The following is an 11,812-nucleotide window of genomic DNA, read 5'->3' on the forward strand; positions in this document are numbered from 1 at the left end:
GTCGCCCAGGCTGGAGTGCAGTGGCTGGATCTCAACTCACTGCAGCTCCGCCTCCCGGGTTTACGCCATTCTCCTGCCTCAGCCTCCCCAGTAGCTGGGACTACAGTCGCCCACCACCTCGCCCGGCTAGTTTTTTGTATATTTTAGTAGAGACAGGGTTTCACCGTGTTAGCCAGGATGGTCTCGATCTCCTGACCTTGTGATCCGCCCGTCTCGGCCTCCCAAAGTGCTGGGATTACAGGCTTGAGCCACCGCGCCCGGCCCTCTTTGCCTTAATGCACACAATCTGCCACCACCTCCTGTCAAAAATGATTCTCTCTCTCTCTCTCTCTCTCTCTCTCTCTCTCTCTCTCTGTCTCTCTCTCCCCCTCCCCCTCCCTCTCTCTTTACTTTCCTATGGCCTCAGAGCTAGATTTCCCACACAATCTGCCACCAAATCCTGTCAAAAATGATTCTCTCTCTCTCTCTCTCTCTCTCTCTGTGTCTCTCTCTCTCTCTTTCTCTCTGTCTCTCTCCCTCTCCCCCTCTCTCTTTACTCTCCTGTGGCCTCAGAGCTAGATTTCCCTTTTTTAATCCAATCTTGCCTGAACTCTGCCTATAGCCTTTTAGATGATTTTCCACCTCCAATCCTTCTTCACCCTGGGGCACCCCTTCATTGAGATCTGCGCTTTTTCCTTTTGATTTTTCTAAAATACATTTTAGACTACTCTCTTCTTAAGAACCTTTACTGATTCCTGAAACTTCTGCCTTATAAATCCAAACACAGTGGGACAGAGTGAAAAGCCCTTTAGCATCTGACCCAGCCCGGCTGTGCATGGTGCACTGAACTTCCCATCAGAAGTTCCCATCAACCCTCTTGTCTGAACTAGAATGAACTGAAAATTGTGAAGCGCTGCTTGGAGAGCTCCGGAGATCTTTGCTAAATGTTAGGGAACTCAAACTCAATTACATTTTATTTTTCTTTCAAGGAAAACACACTTGTCTCTTTTTTAACCTTGCTGTAAGTGAACAAATACATGTGACAAGGTTAAAAAGTGACACAGTTTTCTTTCTATGCATAGGTTTTCTGAATCACATTTATACCTTCATTTAGCAGGTATTTAGGCAGCATCTAATATATGTAAGGAAGTGAGGAGGAGGAATAATAAAGCTTGAGAGGGTGTGAGTCTCCTTAGCATGGAGTATAAGACAACAGGAGGAGACTCCTGGAGAGATGACTGACAGGTTGAGATAAGTTTAGAGTACAGGGTAGGTATTGGACTTTACTATGTTGATAGGTGAGGACATTTCTTCATAGTGAAGCAACACTATCCAGTATGGTGGAGGAAGACAACTTTGTTGCTGATACAGGGGAGGATGCTAGAGAAAGGGTGGCCAGTGGGATGGCTTGGGCATTAGAGAATACAAGGGAGATCCTCTGGAATAAGCTGGCCCTCTCTCTCCCCGTTGCATACTCCCTCAGAGCCTGGAATATTTTCTCTGGGTCATGACATTTGTTTGTTTGTAGGCTTGAGCTCCATGAGAGCAGAGACCTTGGCTATGTAGTCTCAGAATCCAACAAATGAAAGGGGGACAGTATGCATTGGGTAAGACATGCTGGCTTGCTGCAACTAGCAACCTTATCACATCACAGAACAGGTGCACTCCAGAGGCAGAACATGGAGCCCTGCCCCCTCACAATACAGAAAAGCTTCCCACCTGCTTGTCTTTATGCCAATAAACAGGATTCTATGGTTATGTCTTGACAACTTTACATTGTGAAAACAGCCTGAAGTTATTCATGAGCTAGTTACACGATTTGTTAATGATTTTAGAAAATGGTTTAGGAAATCATCTCTAATTGACCATCATTTATACTTTCATTTATGAAAGTGCCTGGAGCCAGCACTAACTAGTCTGTCTTCTCTGCACTTAGCAGGCTGCATGGGGCTGACAGAAGCAAGGAAAACATCAGGACCAAGCAATGTGCAGACCATTCTGACCAAGTTACATCACTGACACCTTTAAACTTTAAAAATTATCATTCTGAGCTCAACATACATTTTCTGAATGCATATTGAGTAGTGCACATGAGACGAGATGCTGAGGATGTGTTGTTGGGCTGGTTATTAAATGCAGTGTGGCTCAGCTCCCTGTTATGTGGTGCATTTGTGCTGTGGGTCAAGTCGCCACCTACCCCACTCCCTGGAATGACATCATTGGAAAATGTATCTAAGCCACCATTCACAGTAATGCTTCTTTTGAAATTACCTCCATAAATAACACTGGGAAAAAGCAAATGATGGGTTACTTAAAAAAGTCATATCTCAAAAGAGGTAATGCCTCCCTTCAGGATTGGAGTTTGGTTTCACCTCTCAAATTGCTCAGCAAGTACTTCCTTCTACTTTTTCCAAGCATACACGCCCACCTTCCACCCAACCATACATCTGCACTCCATCTTTTTTTTAAATCCCTCTGCTTTGGACATGCTCTTTCCTTTAGTAAGATGCCTCTGTTTCCTTCTCATCCTCATGGCTAATTTTTAGGGTCTTCAAGACCCTTGGCTAATAATTAAGGTCTTCAAGACCCTAATTCAGGGTTTATCTTTCCTTCCATGTCTTCTCCGATTTTCCAGCTCTCCTGCCTGTGGATGTTCCCTCACAGCATTTCTCTTCACAGTATTATAAGAGTCTGCTTATTGTTATGAGTAACTCATCACTAGATTTCAGTGTCATGGGAGAAAGTCTGTGTCTCCTTCTGTAGCCAGCTTCCATGCCATTGTCCCTGGTACATGACAGGTGTTGACTATCTGCCTGTTGTATGTGGATGGAAGGTTTGCTTCCCAGCTGAGCCCCGCACTGGGATCACAGAGATGTTAATAATGTGAGCATGAGCTCCTTGTTAGACAGGAGACATCATTCCCAGTGGCATTTCAACCAATCAGCTAACAAACCACAAATCGTGACCCAATATTTCTGTAAAATTGCATCTCTTTACGCTGGCAGTATCTGTGGTTACCAAAACTTAAGAAAAAAAAATCTTCAGAAACACAGAATGGCTGACCTTAGTTCCAAATATTAAAAAGTTTTAAGTGTCATGCTCAAAAGCATCTATATTTAAAAGCAATTGAATCATAAAAAGTGAACATAAAATTTACACAGCTGCCTCATCCTGAATACTTTAAAGACTAATTACTCTGTTGAGTCCTAATGACTATTACCTTCAAACCCTGTAAATTATATATAAATAAGAGAAGAGAGTTTGTAAATGTAAGTGACTCTAATTGGGTCTCAGAAGAAAGAAAAACAGATCTTCAGTAGCTCAATGAAATCTCTAAGCCCATAAAACATTGGCCAGTTTCTTCCGTGGAGTTTTGTGAAGTGTACCTTTTATATATGCTACAGAGACTGAATTCAAAGGGCAGGCCTGAACCAAGGAACTGGTTTGGTTTTGCTTGTACATATGAACTGAAAAATATAAATTAAAGAAACACTTGATTTCATAATTCAATGTATTTTATTTCCTTGAAAAGGGCTGCCATTCAGTGAAGCATACAATAAGGAAACCTGTCAGAACAGGGTCCCATGGAAGAGTAGCAATTGGTCTGTTTTCATTCCCAGTAATGGGACTCTTTTCCTATGCAAATGCATTTTGAGTTAAAGGTAAGACAGGTTGTAGAATATTTTGTGCAGACGTAAACAGAAGCATGGAAATAGAAGAAGATAATTGTTGCTTATTAAGGTGCTTAGAATAGAGCTGAATCAAGTAAACCAGAACCCATCACTGAATAGTTTGGAGGATTTGGTACCTGTTTACACTTCCTCTGAGAGTTTTCAAGGTTGTTTTTGAATAAGAAATGAATTGAGCCCTAGAAAACCATCATAGTTGAGTGGATCTGAAAATGCTTAGTGCAGTACAGTTACTGACTCATGAGAAATTGTCAAAAAGCTGAGAATATTCTCTCTCTTTTAAAATTTTAAAATTTTAGTAGGTTTTCGGGAACAGGTGGTGTTTCGTTACATGAATAATTTCTTTAGTGGTGATTTCTGAGATTTTGATGCACGCATCACACAAGCAGTGTACACGGTACCCAATATGTAGCATTTTATTCCTTACTATGCCCCCACCCTTTCCTGAGTCCCCAAAGTCCATTGTATCATTCTTATGCCTTTGCATCATTATAGCTTAGCTCCCACTTATGAGTGAGAACATACAATGTTTGGTTTTTCATTCCAGAGTTACTTCACTTATAATAATAGTCTCCAATTCCATCCAGGCGTTTAGGTTGCTGTAAATACCATTACTTTGCTCCTTTTCATGGCTGAGTAGGGTTGCTTATCCACTCATTAATCAGTGAGCATTTGGGCTGTTTCCATATTTTTGCAATTGCAAATTTTACTGCTGTAAACATGCATGTGCAAGTATCTTTTTCATATAATGACTTCTTTTCCTCTGTGTAGATACTGGGATTGCTGAATCTAACTGTAGATCTACTTTTAGTTCTTTAAGGAATCTCCACATTGTTTTCCATAGCGGTTGCACTGGTTTATATTCCTACTAACAGTGTAGGAGTGTTCCTTTTTCACTGCATCCATGCCAACATCTATAATTTTTTAAATTTTTTGATTATGGCTATCCTTGTAGGAGTGAGGTGATAATCTCATTGTGGTTTTGATTTACCTTTTCCTGATAATTATTTTGAGTAGTTTTCTCTGTGCTTTTTGTCCATTTGTATATTTTCTTTTGAGAATTGCCTATTCATGTCCCTAGCCCACTTTTTGATGAGACTGTCTGTTCTTTCCTTGCTAATTTGTTTGAATTCATTGTAGATTCTGGATATTATTCCTTTGTCAGATGTATAGATTGTGAAGATTTTCTCCCACTTTGTGGGTTTTCTGTTAACTCTGCTGATTATTTCTTTTGCTGTGCAGAAGCTTTTTAGTTTAATTAAGTCCTGTTTGTTTATTTATCTTTGTTTTTCTTGCATTTGCTTTGGGGTTCTTGGTCATGAGGTCTTTGTCTAAGTCAATGTCTATAAGAGTTTTTTTTATGTTATCTTCTAGAATCTTTATGGTGTAGGTCTTAGATTTAAGTTTTTGATCCATCTTGAGGTGATTTTTGTATAAAATGAGAGTTGGAGGATCCAGTTTCATTCTTCTACATGTGGCTTGACAATTATCCCAACACAATTTGTTGAATAGGGTGTCCTTTCCCCACTTTATGTTTTTGTTTGCTTTGTCGAAGATCAGTCGGCTGTAAATATTTGGCTTTATTTCTATGTTCTCTATTCTGTTCCATTGGTCTATGTGCCTATTTTTGTACTAGTACAAAGCTGTTTTGGTGACTATGGCCTTATAGTATAGTTTGAAGTCAGGTAATGCAATGCCTCCATATTTGTTCTTTTTGCTTAGTCTTGCTTTGGCTATGCAGGCTCTTTTTTGGTTCCATCTGAATTTTAGGATTGTTTTTTATAATAATGGTGGCATTTTGATGGGAACTGTGTTGAATTTGTAGATTGTTTTTGGCACTATGGTCATTTTCACAATATTGATTCTACCCATCCATGAGCATGGGATGTGTTTCCATTTGTTTGTGTTGTCTATGACTTCTTTCAGCAGTGTTTTGTAGTTTTCCTTGTAGTGGTTTTTAAATTTTTTTTCCCACTAATGTGAAATGGGTTGAGATTTTGCTTTGATTTTCAGCTTCTGTTGGTATACAGCAGAGCTACTAATTTGTGTACATTAATTTTGTATCCTGAAACTTTGCTGAATTTATTTACCAGTTATGGGAGCTTTTTGGATGAGTCTTTAGAGTTTTCTAGGTATACAACCATGTCATCAGCAAATAGTGAGAGTGACAGTTTGATTTTCTTTTACCAATTTGGATGCCCTTTATTTATTTCTCTTGTCTGATTACTGTGGCTAGGACTTCCATTAGTATGTTAACTAGAAGTGGTAAAAGTGGGCATCCTTGTCTTGTTCTGCTTCTCAGGAGAAATGCTTTCAATTTTTCCTCATTCAGTATAATCTTGGCTATGGCTTTGTCATAGATGGCTTTTATTACATTAAAGTATGTCCCCTGTATGCCCATTTTGCTGAGGGTTTTAATCCTAAAGTGATACTGGCTTTTTTCAAATACTTTTTTTCTGCGTCCATTGAGATGATCATGTGATTTTTGTTTTGAATTCTGTTTATGTGTTGTATCACATTTATTGACTTATGTCTGTTAAACCATCCCTGCATTCTTGGTATGAAACCCACTTGACCATGGTGGATTGTCTTTTTGATAGGTTATTGAATTTGGTTGGCTAGTATTTTGTTAAAGATTTTTGCATCTGTGTTCATCGGGGATATTGGTCTGTAGTTTTCTTTTTCGTTATGTCCTTCCCTGGTTTTTGTATTAGGACGATACTAGCTTCCTAGAGTGATTAGGAAGGATTCCTTCTTTCTCTATCTTTTGGAATATTGTCGATAGGATTGGTACCAATTCTCTTTGAATTAATGATAGAATTAAGCTATGAATCCACCTGGTCCTGGCCTTTTATTTTGGTGGCGATCTTTATATTACCATTTTAATCTTACTGCTTGTTATTGGTCTGTTCAGAGATTATATATCTTCCTCATTTAATCTAGGAGGGTTGTATATTTTCAGGAATTTGTCCATCTCCTCTATGTTCTCTAGTTTATGTGCATAAATGTGTTCATAGTAACCTTTAATAATCTTTTGTATTTTTTGTGGCATCAGTAGTAATATCTCCTGTTTCATTTCTAATTGAGCTTATTTGGATATTCTCTCTTCTTTTCTTGGTTAATCTTGCCAATGGTTTATCAATTTTATTTATCTTTTCAAAGAACCAGCTTTTTGTTTCATCTATCTTCTGTATTTTGCTGTTGTTGTTTCAATTTCATTCAGTTCTACTCTGATCTTTGTTATTTCTTTTCTTCTGCAGGCTTTGGGCTTAGATTGTTTTTGTTTTTTCAGTTCCATGAGATGTGACCTTATATTGCCTATTTGTGCTCTTTTGGACTTTTTAATGTAGATTTTAAAAAAAATTATTATTATACTTTAAGTTCTAGGGTGCATGTGCATAACGTGCAGTTTTGTTACATATGTATACATGTGCCATGTTGGTGTGCTGCACCTATTAACTTGTCATTTACATCAGGTATAACTCCTAATAGTATCCCTCCCTCCTACCCGCTCCCCACAATATGACCCGGTGTGTGATGTTCCCCTTCCTGTGTCCAAGTGATCTCATTGTTGAATTCCCACCTATGAGTGAGAACATGTGGTATTTGGTTTTCTGTTCTTGCGATAGTTTGCTGAGAATGATGGTTTCCAGCTGCATCCATGTCCCTACAAAGGACACGAACTCATCCTTTTTTATGGCTGCATAGTATTCCATGGTGTATATGTGCCACATTTTCTTAATCCAGTCTGTCACAGATGGACATTTGGGTTGATTCCAAGTCTTTGCTATTGTGAATAGTGCTGCAATAAACATATGTGTGCATTTAATGCCATAAACTTGCCTCTTAGCACTGCTTTTGCTGTATCCTAGAGGTTTTGATAGATTGTGTCACTATTATTGCTCAGTTCAAAGAATTTTTAGAATTTTCATCTTGATTTCTTTGGTTGCTTTGTTCATTTTTTTTTTTTTATTTTTTTTTTTTTTTTTTTTTTTGCTTCTTTGCATGAATTGGGTTAATTTCACAGCTTTTCTCTGAGCTTTGAAGGATCTTTCTTCTGTTTGACTGGATTGCTGAGACTTTCCAGTGCATCTCTCTAAGTGCGTCCTTCATTTCCAGGAGTGGTGATTGTTTTTATTTTACTATCTATTTCACTGAGGAATTTCTCTTTCATATCCTGTACCATGTTTTTGATTTTTTAAATTTGGACCTCACCTTTCTCTGATGCCTCCTTGATTAGCTTAAAATTGATCTTCTGAGTTCTTTTGTGGCAATTCAGAGATTTCGTCTTGGTTTGGATCCATTGCTGGTGAGCTGGTATGATCTTTTGGGGGTGTTAAAGAAATTGTGTCATAATGCCAGAATTGTTTTACTGATTCCTTCTCATTTGGGTAGACTATGTCAGAGGGAAGATATGGGATTCAAGGGCTGCTGTTAAGATATTTTTGTTCATGGGGTTCTCCTTTGATGCGGCATTCTCCCTCTTCCCCTAGGAATGGGACTTACTGTGAGCCAAACTGTAGTGACTGTTTTTGCTCTTCTGGGTCTAGCGACCCAATAGAGCTACTGGGCTCTGCACTGGTATTGAAGAGCTTCTGCAAAGAGTCCTGTTATATGATTTGCCTTCTGGTCTTGCAGCCATGGGTAACAGCACCTGCTCCAGTGGAGGGAGCAGGGGAATGAAGTGGATTCTGTGAGGGTCTTTGGTTGTGTTTTTGTTTAGAGTGCTGATCGCATGTTGGTTGGCCTCCAGCCAGGAGGGGGCACTTTTAAGAATGCATCAGATGTGGCCCTATAAGGAGGATACATTCTTGCCTTAGGAACACCTGGTTAAGTACTCAGCTTTCTCAGGTGGGAAGCAGGGTCATAAAACTCCCAAAAGCTTATGACCTTTGTCTTCCACTACAAGGACGGGTAGAGAAAGACCACCAGGTAGGGGCAGGGATAGGTGTTTCTGAGTTCAGCCTCTCTTTGGGCAGGGTTTGCTGCAGCTGTTGTGGAGGGTGGGGTGTGACTTCCAGGCCAATGGAGTTGTATTCCCAGGGGGATTATGGCTGCCTTTGCTGAATCATACAGGTCACCAAGGAAGTGGGGAAAAACATGCAGTCACAGACCTCACCCCACTCCCATGTAGTCCATAGTCCTAAAGGCTGGTCTTACTTTCACTGTGCCCCTCCAACAGCACTGAGTCTATATCCAGGCAGCCAAAGACCAGGGCTGAGAACTTGCCCCAGACTATGAGTTTCCCAGCAGAGAAAGCAAGCCGACTTACAGGTTTTCGGTATCTCAGGGAACCTGTAGTGGTGATCCAGTTCCTTCAAAAGGTCTGTGGATTCTCTTAGCTTTCCTGGTACATTCCTGTGGTAGTTCGTGGAGCAAAAGTTTATGACGTGAGTCTCCACACACTGCTCTGTCCACCCAAGTGGGAGCTGCAAGCTAGTCCTGACTCCTATCTGACATCTGAATTCTCAAGAATATTCTCTTGAGGATAGCTAATTCTTTTCTGTTCTAATCTTTTCTTACCTTGCTTAAAATGGAAATTATGGAAAATAATCTTAATGTTTACTTTTGTCATAAAATTGGCTTTATTTTCCATAGAATTTATAATTTTAAGCATAAAGTGTCTCTTTTCCAAAAGCTTAAAATATTTACTGTTTTAAAATTTGGAGTCATCTCATTGCATTTAAAAAATGTTTACTTGACTAATAAAGACTGAATACATTCAAGATGTACAATGTGATGGGTTGATAATATAAACACTGTGTAATGGTTACCATGATCAAAATAACACATGCATCACCACCCATGCTTTACATTAGATTGCCTGAACTTGTTCACTTTATAATTGAAAGTTTGACCAACATCTCCTCATTTCCCCAACCCCCAGTCCCTGGAAACCACTATTTTACCTTCTGTTTCTATGATTTCTACCTTTTTGGATTCCACATATAAGTGAGGACATACAGTGTGTGTCTCTCTGTGTCTGGCTTATTTCAGTTTGCATAACGTCTTCCAATATCATCCATGTTATTGAGAATTACAGTTTTTTTTTTTTTTATTTTCTGTGGCTAAATAATGTACCACATTTTGTTTACTCACTAATCTCTCAATGAATACTCTAGTCATTTCCATATCTTGGCTACTCTGAATAATATTGAAATATACATGAAGTGCAAATATATTATCAAGGTACTGATTTCATTTCTTTGGGGTATATACCCAGAAGTAGGATTGATGGATCATATAGTAGTTCTCTTTTTAATTTAATGAAGAGTCTGCCAACTGTTTTCCATAATTGCCATACCAGTATATATTCCCAACAAAAGTGTACAAAGGTTCCCTTTTCTCCACACCCTTGCCAACACTTGTTATCTATTGTCTTTTTGATAATAACCATCCTAACAGGTGTGAGGTGATATGTTATTTGGTCTTTATCTGCATTTCTCTGATGAGTAGCAATATTGAGCACCATTTTGTAGATCTGTTGGTCTTTTGTATGTTTTCTTTGAAAATGTCTATCCAGAACTTTTCTCATTTTGTCATTGTTTATTCTTTGCTACTGAGTTGAGTTCTTTATATATTTTGGATATTAAATCCTTACCAGATATGTAGTACAAATATTTTTCTCCATTCTCTAGGTCACGTTTTCATTTTTTCAACTGTTACTTATATTGTGCAGAAACTTTTTAGTGTGAGGTAGTCTCACTTATTTATTTTGGCTTTTGTTGTGTATTATTTTGGTGTCATATTCAAAAAAATATTGCCAAGACTAATATTAAGGAGATTTTCCTCCGTGTTTTCTTCTAGGAGTTTTATAGTTTCAGATTTTTATATTTAAGTCTTTATTTTCATGTAAATTTTTGTATGTGGATCCAACTTAATACATTTGCATGTGTGTGTCTAGCTTTTCCGACACCATTTATTAAAGGGGTTTTCCTTTTCTACATTGTGTATTCTTGCTGTTCTTATCAAAGATTAGTTGATCACAAATGTATAGGTTTATTTCTGGGGTCTCTCCTCTGTTACATTGGTCTATGTGTCTGTTTTCCTTTTTTACATTGTGTATTCTTGCTGTTCTTATCAAAGATTAGTTGATCACAAATGTACAGGTTTATTTCTGGGGTCTCTGCTCTGTTACATTGGTCTATGTGTCTGTTTTGATGCCAGTACCATACTATTCTGTTTTGCTTTTGTTTCTTTCTAATTAGGAATCCAACGTGGATAACATAAGGTATAAGGTTTTGATCACTACAGTTTTGTAATATAGCTCGAAATTAGGAAGCGTGATGCCTCCAGGCTTGTTCTTCTTTCTCAAAATTCCTTTTTCTATTTGCGATCTTTTTTTATTTCGTACGAACTCTAGAATTGTTTTTCTATTTCTTTGAAATATATGATTGGAATTTTAATAAGAACTGCATTGGATTAGTAGATCATTTGGGGTGGTATGGACATTTGAACAATAATGATTCTTCTAATCTATAAATGTGGGCTATCTATCAATTTATTTGTGTCTTCTACAATTTCTGTTATCAGCGTCTTATACATTTAACATCCTATTGTACATACAGTGGTTCCAGGACAAGTTCTTGACAATGAATTTGAAGTTAGACTTCAGAATGGTCACAAATTGTATTTAGTTTTTTTCTCTGTGACGCCTGAGTGGGATTATCATATGTCTTTATTTAAAGAGTTTTCATTAAATGTTTTTATTTTCTATGTTGGGTGCTAAGTAAGGATGCCAAGTATGGATGCTAACCTTCAGGTAAATTGTAGACCACAGCCAAATTAGAGGGAAGAACTGTGTGAAATGACTGATATTTAAATGTCCAACCCAATTAAACAGACCTACATTTTTCCCATATGTGAAATTAGCATAAAGTTAATTATGGATATGCCATATTTTTCAGATTGAATGATGAAATATATGAAATGCATTTGAGATAGTCCCTAGAACAAAATGGGCAACCAATGATATTTTAATGATATTGGTAATAACAGTAAAAACAGGTCATTAATTTTGTTTACCCCAAATTCATGCCCACCTGGAACTGAGAATTTTACTTATTTGTAAAATAAGGTCTTAACAGATGTAATAAGTTAAGTTAAAATGAAGTCATACTGGATAAAATGGGTTCTAAATCCAA

Source organism: Rhinopithecus bieti, unplaced genomic scaffold (genome assembly GCF_001698545.2).
Source record: "Rhinopithecus bieti isolate Rb0 unplaced genomic scaffold, ASM169854v2 scaffold_10223, whole genome shotgun sequence".
NCBI classification, from domain to species: domain Eukaryota; kingdom Metazoa; phylum Chordata; class Mammalia; order Primates; family Cercopithecidae; genus Rhinopithecus; species Rhinopithecus bieti.